The following is a 17303-nucleotide window of genomic DNA, read 5'->3' as shown; positions in this document are numbered from 1 at the left end:
TGTATGCCTTTTACTGGTTCCATTAAAAGTGAAGTTTTAATTGATGTGCAAGGCCTCTCTTCCTTTTTTTGATATGAACTGTTGCAACTACTTTTTGGCCTATTGCACTCTGTATGTATAACGGATAGCTATTCCTGTGCACAGAGCCACATCTACTGGACATCATCATGTTAATGCAGTAGCTAGGAGGCACCCAATATAAAAAAAAAAAAAAAAAAAAGGACTAGACAACGCGTTTTGCTGCTGCAAGCAGCTTCATCAGGTCAAGTGCAGTGGAACAGCAAGTGTCAATCTCAGGTGCCTATCAAGCATGTTTACTTTAAATACTAAAGGCTTTATTTAACATCCATTGTGGCATTGTGCAAACCTTGCTTTTTTCGCTTTCATTTTCTGTTTAGTTTTCAACAAGAAAATATAAATGTGGAAATAGAGAACTCGCTGGTGAAGTAAACTCTTTTGTTGTAGGCTAATAGGCTAACATGTCTCTAGAGAATGGACACAAGGCAGAGACTAGATCTGTGTTACCGTCCGTCCTGCAGGTCTCGCACCGGTCATCATCTGCACCATGAGAGATGTTCTCAGTCACCGTGTGCTGCTACAGCCTCCGCTTACCGAAATATGGTGCTCATGTATGCAAACTAATCATTACCGGATGAACCGAAGCCCACAATCAATGTGTCGTTATGACAGGTTCATTGTAAAGGGAAAGATTTTCTTTAATTAGCAGCGAGAGGAAAGTTGGTGCATTTCATTAATGAGCAGCTCTGACATGGACCCCACCAATGGCGTACGCACTGCACACATCCCACCACGCGCACGTCCCACCCCGCACACACCCCTACCCAGCGCACGTCCTACTCGGCACACATCCCACCACGCGCACGTCCCAACCCGCAAACACATTCTACCTACACCTACAGTGCAGCCAAAATGCCCCCAGTATACACAGTGCAGCCATAATACCCTCAGTATACACAGCGCAGCCATAATGCCCTCAGTATACACAGTGCAGCCATAATGCCTCAGTATACACAGTGCAGCCATAATGCCCCCAGTATACACAGTGCAGCCATAATGCCCTCAGTATACACAGTGCAGCCATAATGCCCTCAGTATACACAGTGCAGCCATAATGCCCTCAGTATACACAGTGCAGCCATAATGCCCCCAGTATACACAGTGCAGCCATAATGCCTCAGTATACACAGTGCAGCCATAATGCCCCCAGTATACACAGTGCAGCCATAATGCCCTCAGTATACACAGTGCAGCCATAATGCCCTCAGTATACACAGTGCAGCCATAATGCCCCCAGTATACACAGTGCAGCCATAATGCCCCCACTATACACAGTGCAGCCATAATGCCCTCAGTATACACAGTGCAGCCATAATGCCCCCAGTATACACAGTGCAGCCATAATGCCCCCAGTATACACAGTGCAGCCATAATGCCCTCAGTATACACAATGCAGCCATAATGCCACCAGTATACACAGTGCAGCCATAATGCCCCCAGTATACACAGTGCAGCCATAATGCCCCCAGTATACACAGTGCAGCCATAATGCCTCAGTATACACAGTGCAGCCATAATGCCCCCAGTATACACAGTGCAGCCATAATGCCTCAGTATACACAGTGCAGCCATAATGCCCCCAGTATACACAGTGCAGCCATAATGCCCTTAGTATACACAGTGCTTCCATAATGTCACCAGTATACACAGTGCAGCCATAATGCCCCCAGTATACACAGTGCAGCCATAATGCCCCCAGTATACACAGTGCAGCCATAATGCCACCAGTATACACAGTGCAGCCATAATGCCACCAGTATACACAGTGCAGCCATAATGCCCCCAGTATACACAGTGCAGCCATAATGCCCCCAGTATACACAGTGCAGCCATAATGCCCCCAGTATACACAGTGCAGCCATAATGCCCCCAGTATACACAGTGCAGCCATAATGCCCTCAGTATACACAGCGCAGCCATAATGCCCCCAGTATACACAGCGCAGCCATAATGCCCCCAGTATACACAGCGCAGCCATAATGCCCTCAGTATACACAGTGCAGCCATAATGCCCTCAGTATACACAGTGCAGCCATAATGCCCCCAGTATACACAATGCAGCCATAATGCCCCCAGTATACACAGTGCAGCCATAATGCCCCCAGTATACACAGTGCAGCCATAATGCCCCCAGTATACACAGTGCAGCCATAATGCCCTCAGTATACACAATGCAGCCATAATGCCACCAGTATACACAGTGCAGCCATAATGCCACCAGTATACACAGTGCAGCCATAATGCCACCAGTATACACAGTACAGCCATAATGTCACCAGTATACACAGTGCAGCCATAACACCCCCAGTATACACAGCGCAGCCATAATGCCCTCAGTATACACAGCGCAGCCATAATGCCCTCAGTATACACAGTGCAGCCATAATGCCCCCAGTATACACAATGCAGCCATAATGCCCCCAGTATACACAGTGCAGCCATAATGCCCCCAGTATACACAGTGCAGCCATAATGCCCTCAGTATACACAATGCAGCCATAATGCCACCAGTATACACAGTGCAGCCATAATGCCACCAGTATACACAGTGCAGCCATAATGCCACCAGTATACACAGTACAGCCATAATGTCACCAGTATACACAGTGCAGCCATAACACCCCCAGTATACACAGTGCAGCCATAATGCCCCCAGTATACACAGTGCAGCCATAATGCCCCCAGTATACACAGTGCAGCCATAATGCCCCCAGTATACACAGTGCAGCCATATTGCCCCCAGTATACACAGTGCAGCCATATTGCCCCCAGTATACACAGTGCAGCCATAATGCCCTCAGTATACACAGTGCAGCCATAATGCCCCCAGTATACACAGTGCAGCCATAATGCCCCCAGTATACACAGTGCAGCCATAATGCCCCCAGTATACACAGTGCAGCCATAATGCCCCCAGTATACACAGTGCAGCCATAATGCCCCCAGTATACACAGTGCAGCCATAATGCCCCCAGTATACACAGTGCAGCCATAATGCCCCCAGTATACACAGTGCAGCCATAATGTCCCAGTATACACAGTGCAGCCATAATGTCCCCAGTATACACAGTGCAGCCATAATGTCCTCAGTATACACAGTGCAGCCATATTGCTCCCAGTATACACAGTGCAGCCATAATGCCCCCAGTATACACAGTGCAGCCATAATGCCCCCAGTATACACAGTGCAGCCATAATGCCCCCAGTATACACAGTGCAGCCATAATGTCTTCAGTATACACAGTGCAGCCATAATACCCCCAGTATACACAGTGCAGCCATAATACCCCCAGTATACACAGTGCAGCCATAATGCCCTCAGTATACACAGTGCAGCCATAATGCCACCAGTATACACAGTGCAGCCATAATGCCCCCAGTATACACAGTGCAGCCATAATGCCCCCAGTATACACAGTGCAGCCATAATACCCCCAGTATACACAGTGCATCCATAATGCCCGCAGTATACACAGTGCAGCCATAATGCTCCCAGTATACACAGTGCAGCCATAATGTCCCCAGTATACACAGTGCAGCCATAATGCCCCCAGTATACACAGTGCAGCCATAATGTCCCCAGTATACACAGTGCAGCCATAATGCCCCCAGTATACACAGTGCAGCCATAATGTCCCCAGTATACACAGTGCAGCCATAATGCCCCCAGTATACACAGTGCAGCCATAATGCCCCCAGTATACACAGTGCAGCCATAATGCCCCCAGTATACACAGTGCATCCATAATGCCACCAGTATACACAGTGCAGCCATAATGCCCCCAGTATACACAGTGCAGCCATAATGTCCCAGTATACACAGTGCAGCCATAATGCCACCAGTATACACAGTGCAGCCATAATGCCCTCAGTATACACAGTGCAGCCATAATGCCCCCAGTATACACAGTGCAGCCATAATGCCCCCAGTATACACAGTGCAGCCATAATGCCCTCAGTATACACAGTGCAGCCATAATGCCCCCAGTATACACAGTGCAGCCATAATGCCCCCAGTATACACAGTGCAGCCATAATGCCCTCAGTATACACAGTGCAGCCATAATGCCCTCAGTATACACAGTGCAGCCATAATGCCCCCAGTATACACAGTGCAGCCATAATGCCTCAGTATACACAGTGCAGCCATAATGCCCCCAGTATACACAGTGCAGCCATAATGCCCTCAGTATACACAGTGCAGCCATAATGCCCTCAGTATACACAGTGCAGCCATAATGCCCCCAGTATACACAGTGCAGCCATAATGTCCCCAGTATACACAGTGCAGCCATAATGTCCCCAGTATACACAGTGCAGCCATAATGCCCCCAGTATACACTGCAATGTCAACATAAACCTACGACCCATCAGTCATTCTAATGCAGGAAATCGTTCGTCCCCGGGAACTTTATTCTCAATTCACTTCATAGCGGTGTTGAATCTGGTTAATTTGATTGGTGGAATCTAACTGAAAATAAGATTGATTCTGTTTATTTTATCGAAATTGGATAGTAGCTTTCTTTCAGTTAGTGGGTCCAAACGATTGTTTACAATTGATATTGCGATCGAAACAGCAGACAATCAATCGTCTGGAGAATTGTATCTTTTATGGTCTCCATTAGAAGCATTTCCTGCGATATTATGGAGGACGGAGTGACGTTATGCAGATTTCGGTTTGCCGGTACTTTTTGTCGGAGCTGTAACTTCTCAGCTTCTCAGAGATGAGACACACGCAGCTAATCACACATGACCTACATCCTGCAATCTGCATTAAACTTCATTACCACATTTATCTGGCTGCTGAAGCTGCTACATATCTACATATTCATGCATTCACACAGCCATTGTTCTTTCACTTACTCGTTAAAATAACCCTACAGTAGATCCAAGTATTTAAATCCATCACTATTTACTGGAGGAGGAGGAGGATCTACTAGAAGTATGGCTGATTTTTCTAACCTGTAAAACTTTCTCTCTTCCAAATCCAGCCATCCAACATTGTACTGAAATTGGACCATGTTATACTGAACCTGCAGTAGTGCTTGGGGGAGGGAGTTAGAAAGGAAAGAAGACAGCATGACTCATCAGAAGGGAGGGGTGAGGAGGGAGTTAGCAGAGAGGAGAGCAGACAGCATGACTCATCAGAAGGGAGGGGTGAGGAGGAAGTTAGCAGAGAGGAGAGCAGACAGCATGACTCATCAGAAAAGAGGCGCGAGAAGGGAGCGAGCAGATCAGACAGGATGACATGACTTCCTCCTCATCCCTCTCTTCTGATGAGGTATACTGTCTGGTCTGCTATGTCCCAAAAAAGGCTAAACAGATCTCGGCCATGGCAATCCCAACAGGACAATTTGGATGCTGCAGTTTGGCTATTGTGTAGCCAAACTCAGGTTACCATGGCAGGGCAGAAAGTGGTAGCACACACAGTAGCTGAACTCCAAATACCGCTGGATAGCTGCTGTGAGTCACAGAGTTCAGCTTCTACATAACTGAACTGCAGATGGCGGTGTAGAGAGCTGTGGCGGAGCGTGGATAGTAGCAGAATAGCAGCGGAGACCTGTCAGCAGCGCCATCAGCCTCGGTTAATAGCAGAGGGATTCAGTTACCAGTGCAGAAAGTTTGACAAAGGCATATGGGGGGGAGCAACTGGGAACCTGGGATTACTGTGTAGCGGAAACCCACATCAGTTCTAGCTTAGTGTTAGGAGTTCATAGTGGGGGGGGGAGTTATTGTGAGAGATTAGGGAAGGGGGATCGTAGAATATCGGAAACATTACCAGTATCAGCATTACCCAAAGCCCGAATTTCCAGGTGCCTTTTTTTGTATGTATGGGCCATTTCCCTCCTCTCCCCTCCCTTCTGACAAGTCATACCGTCTTCTCTGCTAACTTCCGACGAGTCATGCCGTCTGCTCCAGTCCCTCTACCCTTCCGATGAGTCATGCTGTCTGCTCCCATTTCTCCTCCCTTCAGACGAGTCATGCTGTGTGCTCCCATCTCTCCTGCCTTCAGACGAGTCAAGCTGTCTGCTCCAGTCTCTGTACCCTTCCGATGAGTCATGCTGTCTGCTCAAGTCCCTCTACCCTTCCGATGAGTCTTGCTGTCTGCTCCTATCTTTCTTCCCGTCCGACGAGTCATGCTGTCTGCTCTCTCTGTGTACAGACAAGACAGCTGCTCTGTGTGTTTAGTGCAATCTGGAGAGAGCCTGAAAAGAGCAGACAGCCTAACTCATCAGTAGGAAGGGGGTGAGAAGGAGCAATTGGGCAGAGCTGTGGATAGTTGGCTGGATTAGGAAAACTTGTACAATAAGCAGCAAGAGTACTTCTAGTAAACGCTTAACTTTCAGGATTTAGCAATGGATTCACAGGGTTCCTTTAACGACAAAAGCTCAGCCTATCAGCAGTAGACGGTTGAATACACTCTTCATTGAGGTGCAGGTGCTGCAGTGCAAGAGACGGTGACGGAATTGCTGAACCAGCTCCATCTGCTTCCACAGACAGCGGCCAATGCTGAGAGGAGAGAATCAGATAATGAAGGCAGAATCACACCTGGTGCACCAGCCAGCAGCTCACAAATATTTGACTACAGCACACACACTATGGCTACAGGCCACACACCAGCTGAGCATACGCTGAGAGGGGGATAAGTGCTGACAGGCCGGGGAATGCAGCACGAGTCGATAGCGTGGAGGGGAGAATACTTCCAGAAGGTAAATATTTCTACACACAGGGCTGGGCCTAGACTTTTTGCTGCCTGAGGCAAACTTATGAGGATGCGCCCCTGTCCCGATTAGGTATGATCGCACAGCATCCGACAATTTACTCTGCTTCATTTAATTCAAATGAAACACTGCTGCCCTCCTGCCTAACCCGCTCCTCACTCACTGTCAGACTCCTCACACAGCACAACAAGCTGCTATTCCCCAATGCTGCTCTCCTGCCTCCCCCCTCCTCACTCACTGTCACACTCCTCACACAGCACAACAAGCTGCTTTTCCCCAATGATGTTCTCCTGCCTCCCCCCTCCTCACTCACTGTCAGACTCCTCACACAGCCCAACAGGCTGCTTTTCCCCAATGCTGCTCTCCTGCCTCCCCCTCCTCACTGACTGTCACACTCCTCACACAGCACAACAAGCTGCTTTTCCCCAATGCTGCTCCCCTGCCTCCCCCCTCTTCACTCACTGTCAGGCTCCTCACACAGCACCACAAGCTGCTTTTCCCCAATGAAGCTCTCCTGCCTCCCCCTCCTCACTCACTGTCAGACTCCTCACACAGCACAACAAGCTACTTTTCCCCAATGATGCTCTCCTGCTTCCCCCCTCCTCACTCACTGCCAGACTCCTCACACAGCACAACAAGCTACTTTTCCCCAATGATGATCTCCTGCTTCCCCCCTCCTCACTCATTGTCAGACTCCTCACACAGCACAACAAGCTGCTTTTCCCCAATGCTGCTCTCCTGCCTCCCCCTCACTCACTGTCAGTCTCCTCACACAGCACAACAAGCTGCTTTTCCCCAATGCTGCTCTCCTGCCTCCCCTTCCTCACTCACTGCCAGACTCCTCACACAGCACAACAAGCTGCTTTTCCCCAATGCTGCTCTCCTGCCTTCCCCTCCTCACCCCCCTCCCTTCACTGTCAGACTCCTCACACAGCACAACAAGCTGCTTTTCCCCAATGATGACCTCTTCACCTCGCTTACAGTACTAAAATGCTGCCCCATAATCTCTGCACCTGATACAAGTGTTTCACCTGTCCCTGTCTACACACTGGATTTCACCTTTATATTTAGCTCTTAGAGCCTGAGCATCTTTAAAATTTCTCTCCGGTGCTCCTCATTGGTCTATTAACAGACCAATGGGAATCTGGAGGAATTAGTATAGCTAGAGCTCCGCCCCTGCCCTCGCTCTCCTCCCCGCCCACCGCACCTATTGCACCCACCCACACTGGCACCCTGGAGCACCCATAGCACCCTGATATCATGGAACTGCGTACGGACCACCTGGGAACCTCATCATGAAATTCACTGCTCTTTCTTTTGATAAATGTATATTTACACTACCAATAGCTTGATACAGTATCTGTCATTTTAATATAAAAAAAGGTTTCCTCTAACATTGATTTTCTTCGAAACTAGAAGGTCATTTTGAAATTTGGTGTTTCTAACATGTACGGGAGCTTTGCTATTAACCGCTAAAGTTGGCGGCCAATTAAAACTTTAAAAATAACCATTATAAAAGTGTTTGCACAAAGTGCATATTTTTTGCACATGATCCTCCCTTCACCATGCCACTGTCCGGGGTTTGGTAGACTCTTTCCTTTAAAGTGGACTTGAACTCTTCCACAGGACAGAAGGAAAACAGAGAAATGCACCCTGTGTGTATTAGAGAGTTTAGCCTGTCTGATCCCCCCCCTCACCTGTGACTAATCAAAAGTTGTAATTTGATCTCTCAGCTGTGTCAGTTGGCTGTTTCAGCAGAGCAGCTAATTTGTAAGCACGGGATGTTAACCTTATCTCTGTTTCCATAAAGCAGGAAGTAGACTCACTGTAGATTTATTGCAGGACTGGTATTAGCTGTAACAAAGAAATGTTTTTATTAAAGGTTATTATGCTGTTGCTTATCTTTTAGAGCAGAGAGGTAGTTCTGAGTTCAGGTCCGCTGTAAAGGAACTCCGAGCACCTCTCATGGGTATGCCTTTAAGACTCCGACCAGTACTGCAAAGTACATAAAGATGCATACCTTTCTGTAGCGTGTGCTCTCCTCTTTCATTTGATGCCTGAATCGCCGTTCTACACCAAATAGTTTTAGTTCGATTTCAATTAAAAAAAACGCGGCTGCCATCTTGGCTCTGTTATAACTTCCGGGTCACCCCTGTCTTCTCTGTTAGAGAAGTGCATCACTGAATGAAGCAGGAAGAGGAAGGGACACGTATGGCCATTGCAAGAGGCTCCTCCAGCGGGGTCATAGCACGACTTTGTTGGAAGTCGTCTGGCTTAAAGGCATGCCCATGAGAGGTGCTCGGAGTCCCTTTAAAGACAGATGGTGACTGCTTTATACCCAGAGAAAGAAGCATGCTAGCTGTATATTTGGTATAGGTGCACTGTACAGTTTCCGACACATCCCTCGGTTACAAAACAAAGAAAAAAAAATTCAGTTAAATAAATCAATGGATGTAAAAGAGGTAGAGAAATATCACTTCTGCTCTCACCTCATTTTGCCTCTGCAGAAGCTGCTGAGCCGCTGTGATGAACAGAGACGTCTTATCGTCCCCAAATCTCACACAGAGAATAGCTGCCAGGTCACTGCTGGGAAATGCATCTCTCAGCACCACAAAGCCATTACATGTTAAATGTAATGAACACCTCTATATGTGCATTGCATAGTGGTAATCCTTAAAGAGAAACCGTAACCAAGAATTGAACTTCATCCCAATCAGTAGCTGATACCCCCTTTCCCACGAGAGATCTATTCCTTTTCTCAAACAGATCATCAGGGGGCTCTGTATGACTGATATTGTGGTGAAACCCCTCCCACAGTGTGATGTCAGGACCTTGGTCCTGGCAGTTTCCTGTCTGTGAACCTCATTGCATTGTGGGAAACAGCGGCTTACAGCTGCCAAAAAAGCAAGCAGCCTCTCCTTCCAGTGACATCACCTGCCAGCAGTAAAAACGTCACCATGTGATAAATGTCAGAATGTAAATCAGGGAGAGGAAAGATTTTACAATGGGCAAACACTGCTTCATTTTTACAATAATTATGTATAAATGATTTAGTCACTTTTTTTTATTACATTATTTTCACTGGAGTTCCTCCTTAACTATTTCCTTACTCTGATCACACCTCTCTGACACTGCGGCTGTGCTTTGTTGGTTATGGGGTGCCATATCAATACAGTGCTCGGGGCCCCATGTAAACCTTGCACTAGGGCCCTAAGCTACTTTATTATGCTACTGTTTAAATGTACAGTATGTTTTTCTTCCTGCGTTTCTCTGCACACCACATGCCCTCCTATGGGGAATAAGCAATTTTCCACAGCCACATATGACCGGCCGGGTGTCGTCTGAACCACAGCACCGAATAAGCAGACTAGACACGCCCTCTGGCAAGGTAACTATTTCACGTTAGCTTTATAGTTGTCTGTGGCTTTGGAGTTTGGCTGACTCATGACCTATCATTTTCTGCTTGTGTCATGCTATAGGATATTATGCTATATGATAGGGCGCAGGACCTGCAGGGGTATCGCCTTCTCCCATGCCGGCTCCAGCTGCGATTTTATTACACAAGGGTGGTGGCTGTAAGACTGGGGGCCGACACTGCAGACCCACATGAAACGGCAGAACGACGACATCTGATACAATCAGGTCAATCATGCCGGTAAGAGTGTAACGCAGTGTAATTCAAGAGAACCTGTGGCTGGACCCTGTGAAGTAAAGCAGTTCTGGGGAAACTATATACAGGTCATTATCCTAAGACTGCTTCATGTCGTCCTCTGCTGATATGCTGCTTAGAAATCACCACCCCCCTTTTTTTGACTCATTAAACAAGTACTAAAAGCGGGAGTGTCTCCATAAAAATTAAATTTCAACAGCAACTGGTCTGAGTGTATAAAGTGATAAAGATGCTAATCCTGTATTCAAAAAACTGTCAAAACTTTTTCTGCTCTTACGATTTGGAGTTATCACTTAAGGAGCACTGGCCCTTTAATAGTCAGTGCCAAACAGTTGAATGCTGGGAGTTCTTTTTATCTATAATCCATTCCTCCTCTTCCATTTATTTCCCTGCCTAGCTGCTTATCTAAAACACGATCCTCTGCTCACTTGTGTTTACAAGCAAGGCTGAGGTGACTCAGCAATTGGAGGAGAAAAGAAAAAAAAAAAGTAAAGGGAAGAAATGACATCAGGATTTAGCCTCAAACTGTGGGCAAAAGACATGGTTCCCACCAGGGACAGAATTCTCTTCATTTACTATATAAAATTCACTGAAATCAAAACAAGGACAGTACAATACGTGTGTTATGTAAGTAGATCAAGTATTTTTATCTACTTATATATGTGTTTTTTTTTCCTGGCATAGTATGGCTGATCCTACTGCTTTAACCAAAAGATAGTAGTGGGGGGGGGAATCTATACTTTTTAAAGTGAGAAATTAAACATAGAGGAGGGCTCACAAAATGATAAATACTTGCTGTGTAATTCACTAATGTTATCTGATCCCCTGTGAGCCTGCTGGTCATCAGCTTTACTGCTGGCAGACCAGAAACAAAAATAGCCAGCACCAACTACCATCATCTATAAACACGCCCACTAACAATCTGATAGGCTGAAAGGAAACTGCCATGACATCACACTGTGGGAGGAGTTTCACCACAATATCAGCCATAAAGATGTGTCGTCGTATTCAGTAAGGGCTGAAATTATTACTCTTACAAACCATCCTATGAAATACTCTAGTTTTAGTCACATGATCACTGATGGCTGTACACACAGTAGCTCTAGGGCTAGGCCATTTTCTCTGGATCTTTTAAGTAAACGGGGCGTGTTGGAGTCAAGTGCTGTAATGTATACTTAGCCGTGTTATTTAAAAAAGGAGGTGAAAATAAACTAATGAAAAACAATTGTATCTATCTTCCTTCTCCTAAATATTACTTTTTAAGATATTCCACAGTTTTAATTTATATTTAAATCTACTAAATGCCAGAGCTAAAATCTATGAACTGTTGACCCTTTTTATCTCTTTCTTGCTCTCAGAAGCCATTCTCTGCTAGGAAAGTGTTTTATAGTTGTAATTTCTTATCAGTGAGGGTCACACTGTAGTCACTTCCTGTCTGAGTCAGGACTGAGTCAGCCACTTACATACCTGATATTTAACTCTTTCAGGCAGAGTAAGAAAAAAAAGGAACACAGCCTAGTTATTAGTGTGCTAGGCACTGTGCATACCCATGTCTATCTCATCATGTCACATGTCACTTCGGGTATCCTTTAAAAAGGACCAACAAAAAAGTAAGCAGTTTAAATCTGACAGAACTGACAGGTTTTGGACTCGTCCTTTTCCTCATGCGGGATTCTCAGGGTTCTCAGTTTTCAAAAGCCTTTCCTGAACAGCAGTTGCTAATTCTAGCTGCCAAAATATCATGCGAGTGAGTAGGGAGGCTGGCTGGTATGTTACCATTTTGGCAGAATGACTGCTGTTCAGGAAACGCTTTCTGAAAACAAGGAAAAAACCTGTCTGTTCTGTCAGATTATAACTGCTTACTTTTTTCACTGGGGTGGTCTTTTAGCTGTCAGACCCGGAGTGGTTGTATGTCTCCAACACATGTCACGTGTCACTGGGGTGGTCTTTTAGCCGTCAGACCGGAGTGGTTGTATGTCTCCAGCACATGTCACGTGTCACTGGGGTGGTCTTTTAGCTGTCAGACCGGAGTGGTTGTATGTCTCCAGCACATGTCACGTGTCACTGGGGTGGTCTTTTAGCCGTCAGACCCGGAGTGGTTGTATGTCTCCAGCACATGTCACGTGTCACTGTGGTGGTCTTTTAGCCGTCAGACCGGAGTGGTTGTATGTCTCCAGCACATGTCACATGTCACTGGGGTGGTCTTTTAGCTGTCAGACCGGAGTGGTTGTATGTCTCCAGCACATGTCACGTGTCACTGTGGTGGTCTTTTAGCCGTCAGACCGGAGTGGTTGTATGTCTCCAGCACATGTCACGTGTCACTGTGGTGGTCTTTTAGCCGTCAGACCCGGAGTGGTTGTATGTCTCCAGCACATGTCACGTGTCACTGGGGTGGTCTTTTAGCAGTCAGACCCGGAGTGGTTGTATGTCTCCAGCACATGTCACGTGTCACTGTGGTGGTCTTTTAGCCGTCAGACCCGGAGTGGTTGTATGTCTCCAGCACATGCTGCTCACACCTTCTGCACACTGCTCTGAGAGGCGGAAGTTCTGCTGTATATGGTACAGAAACTCAGTGAATCTGTCAGGGATTGTTTACATTGCAGGCGTTTTCGGCTCTTTTACGCCCACGTGCGGTTTTTAAAGACGCTCCCCCCCCCCCCCCCCCGACCGTGTGGACAATGAATGTCTATGAGAAGGTTCATATCAGCGCGGGTCGTGCACGGTGCGGCTAGCAAAGCAGGGTGTGCATCATGTTTGAGGTCGAGTCCGCCTCAGTGAAAAGTATAGAGAAATGCAAAACGCTCACAAAATCGCTTTTTAAGAATAAATATATTGTATTGGGTCAAAATGTTTACTTCCTGACTAACATCAGGGAGTGAATTACAAAACCGCTTGGAAAAAAAACGCATAGACAACCGCTTAGCACAAAAACAAATCGCCTGCCCAAGCGCCGGGAATTGGGGAAAAAAAAAAAAAAAAAAAGACGGCTCAAAAAGACACGTGAGCCGAATGCAATGTGAACAAGGCCTGACAGGGTGACCTTATGTACACCAAACAGACGCCGGGACGCTTGTGTGACCAGAGCTCACACTCTGCACACATCACACCGGCAGCACAGTAAGAGGACTTCGGCTCTCCTGTGTCATGCATGCTTCATATGTGAAGGTATCTATATAAACAGTACGAGGCTACAAGGAGGAGACGTGAGAACATGCGGGCGAGTTAATCAGCTCTCTCCCCGGCAAACACATCAGACAGAGAGCTGTTCCAGGGCAGGAAGCCATATCCATAGATCAGAGCTGTAATACGCCATCCCAGCCAGCCTGCCAGCAATCTGTGCTGATGAAATGTGTAACTGGTCTATAATAACGCTAATAATTATAACAACAACAACCACGAAGGTCAGGAGAGATGATACGCACACATAATGAAGCTCACAGACAAGATACTGACTTCATAAACTCACCTCTCCCATTATACGGTCATAGCAGACAAGCTTCTGACTTCATATACTCACCTCTCCCATTATACGGACATAGCAGACAAGCTTCTGACTTCATAAACTCACCTCTCCCATTATACACTCCATGGCCAAAGAGATGATAGAGACATAGGAGACAAGCTACTGACTTCATATACTCACCTCTACCATTATACGGACATAGCAGACAAGCTACTGACTTCATAAACTCACCTCTCCCATTATACGGACATAGCAGACAAGCTTCTGACTTCATAAACTCACCTCTCCCATTATACACTCCATGGCCAAAGAGATGATAGAGACATAGGAGACAAGCTACTGACTTCATATACTCACCTCTACCATTATACGGACATAGCAGACAAGCTTCTGACTTCATATACTCACCTCTACCATTATACGGACATAGCAGACAAGCTTCTGACTTCATATACTCACCTCTACCATTATACGGACATAGCAGACAAGCTTCTGACTTCATATACTCACCTCTACCATTATACGGACATAGCAGACAAGCTTCTGACTTCATATACTCACCTCTCCCATTACAGTGGCTTGCAAAAGTATTCGGCCCCCTTGAAATTTTCCACATTTTGTCACATTACTGCCAGAAACATGAATCAGTTTTATTGGAATTCCACGTAAAAGACCAACACAAAGTGGTGTACATGTGAGAAGTGGAACGAAAATCATACATGGTTCCAAACATTTTTTTACAAATAAATAACTGCAAAGTGGGGTGTGCGTAATTATTCAGCCCCCTGAGTCAATACTTTGTAGAACCACCTTTTGCTGCAATTACAGCTGCCAGTCTTTTAGGGTATGTCTCTACCAGCTTTGCACATCTAGAGACTGAAATCCTTGCCCATTCTTCTTTGCTCCTTGCTGATTCTAGTTGCTAAAAAAGCACCCCTCAACAACTCTTTTGAGCCATTTCTTTTTTTACAGTATACAGGCGCCTCATTTCTACCTGATCCCCTGCCAACACGTATATGACCTTAGGAAGCGGCTTACGCCGAGAAACGCGTTGTCACTGTGCTTAACGATTTTACTACATAAAAAAACTTTTTATAGTAATATAACATTTCCATATATTTTTGGAATTGGGCATCTCCTACTATCCAAATTCACCATTTTTTTTTGTTTTGTGTGGCCCACTTGCATTATATACAAGCACAGTCAGTCGCAGCTGGCCTTTGGCCCCTTGGCGGTAATTCCTACTGTGCCACTGCCAGGCCCAGCACATTCAGTGACTACCTGTGTGTGTGTGTGACAGGCAGCTGCACATTTGTAATCCCAATCACTGCACCTGTTCACTGTTCAGTGCACCCACCTACCTACGTGAGCGCACGCAGTGTCACTGTGCCTGTCCGGTACACGTGTGTGTGTGTGTGTGTGTGTGTGTGTGTGTGTGTGTGTGTGTGTGTGTGTGTGTGTGTGTGTGTGTGTGTGTGTGTGTGTGTGTGTGTGTGTGTGTGACAGGTGCACATTTGTAATAACCATCACTGAATATACTTACCTGTTGCTCATTGTACCCACCTACCTACGTGAGCGCACGCAGTGTCACTATGCCTGTCCGGTACCTGTGCGTGTGTGACAGGTGCACAATTTGTAATACCAGTCATTGCATAATTGTTCACAGTACCTGTGTGACCGCACGCTGTGTAATATACCACTCCGAGTATACTTGTTAACTGCACCTAAGTGACAGCTGCACATTGTATTGTAGTACCAGTCACTGCATACCTTTCACTGCATCTGTGACTGCACATTGTATTATACCTGGCAGCCAGTGCATACCTTTCACTTGAATGGATGACAGACTTGCCCTCCATAACAGATTCTCGTTACAGGTAGTAAAGTCGATTAGTTTCATATACAGCAGGGCCTCGAAAGTCCTCCTGTATTGTTATTTTTTTGTCACTACCTCGGGACTTGCATGCCATGCCTGCTGCCTTCCTTGGATCTGTGGTGGTAGCCGTTTCTCAGGCTCCAACTCTGGACGGGGATTGAACCCTGACTCCCCGGCCGTACGCTTTCTTTAACAATGGTAGAGAAATAACCATCGATAGTATAAGCAGCGATGGACTACTGGGTGCGCAGGCTTGACCTATGGCCAGAGCTGTCACAATTTGCCATCCAACTTTTATCTTGCCCTGCCTCAAACATCCTATAAAGGACCTTCAGCACAGCTGGAGGCATTGTCAGTGATAAGAGCAGTCGCCTAGGGCAAAAAAAAGTGATCAGTACCTCACCTTTATTAAAATGAATGAGGCATGGATCCCGGAGGGCTACTGCCCGCCCGAAGACTAAGTCAGTCCCGACTCCCCCCACACACACACACACACACACACACACACACACTGTTGTTCTATCATTGAGCTACCACAGCCCGGCGAGCATATGGGCTTGAAAACCGCTATGGCCTACACTCGCCACGGTGCGCACCAGTCCAGCACGGCTGTCACTAACAGCTGTTTGCAGTCACTGCATACCTTTCACTGCATCTGTGACTGCACATTGTATTATACCTGGGAGTCAGTGCATACCTTTCACTTGAATGGATGGCAGACTTGCCCTCCATAACAGATTGTCGTTAAATGTATTAAAGTTGATTAGTCTCATATACAGCAGGGCCTCCAAAGTCCTCCTGTATTGTTATTTTGTGTTATTTTCACACAGTTGAATGAATGGCAGACTTGCCCTCCATAACAGATTCTCGTTACAGGTACTGAACAGCCAGCAGAAAAAGTAATTTGAAAAAAAATATATGTAAGCTTTAACTATGGTAGAGAAAGAACCATTTAAAGTTAAGGCAGTCAGGCATTACCTTTCATCACTGAGGAAGAGTAATCTCGCCATGGTGCGCACCAGTCCAGCACGGCCATCACTACACAATCAGCTGTTTGCGGTGCGTTACACAGTGAGTTTGGTGTGTCAGTGTGAAGCAGTACTCTAATTACACTCCCTGATTGATGTATACACATGCAAGATGTTTTAAAGCGGTATTGTCACCATAAAAATTAGGGCTGTGGAGTCGGTACAAAAATCCACCGACTCAGACTCCTCAGTTTAGGATTCCACCGACTCCGACTCCTCTAATTTGCATATTACAATCTAGTTGATTGAAAGTATGTAACATGAAAATCGTCTCTTAACTGCCAACGCTTAGGAATTTTACAAGACAACTGAAGTGAGAAGGATATGGAGACTGCCATATTTATTCCCTTTAGACTAAAACTAGTCCTTGGTAAGAGTACTTGTAAAAGGTACAAACCGGAACAAAGAACATGGATCAGGCCCTAGGCAATGTAAGTGTGGGTACATGTAAGAGTGATGTGCAGGT

The 17303-nt window shown here is 46.3% G+C and overlaps 1 protein-coding gene across 3 annotated transcripts in view; it reads right to left on the bottom strand.

Moving 5' to 3' along the window:
- The window catches only part of ZMAT4 (zinc finger matrin-type 4), a 761540-nt gene that overhangs the window by 598735 nt on the left and 145502 nt on the right, over window positions 1-17303 (bottom strand). The window lies entirely within an intron of this gene.

The sequence above is a fragment of the Hyperolius riggenbachi genome, chromosome 10, assembly GCF_040937935.1.
Source record: "Hyperolius riggenbachi isolate aHypRig1 chromosome 10, aHypRig1.pri, whole genome shotgun sequence".
NCBI classification, from domain to species: Eukaryota; Metazoa; Chordata; class Amphibia; order Anura; family Hyperoliidae; genus Hyperolius; species Hyperolius riggenbachi.
This window is presented reverse-complemented; position numbering and strand designations above follow the sequence as displayed.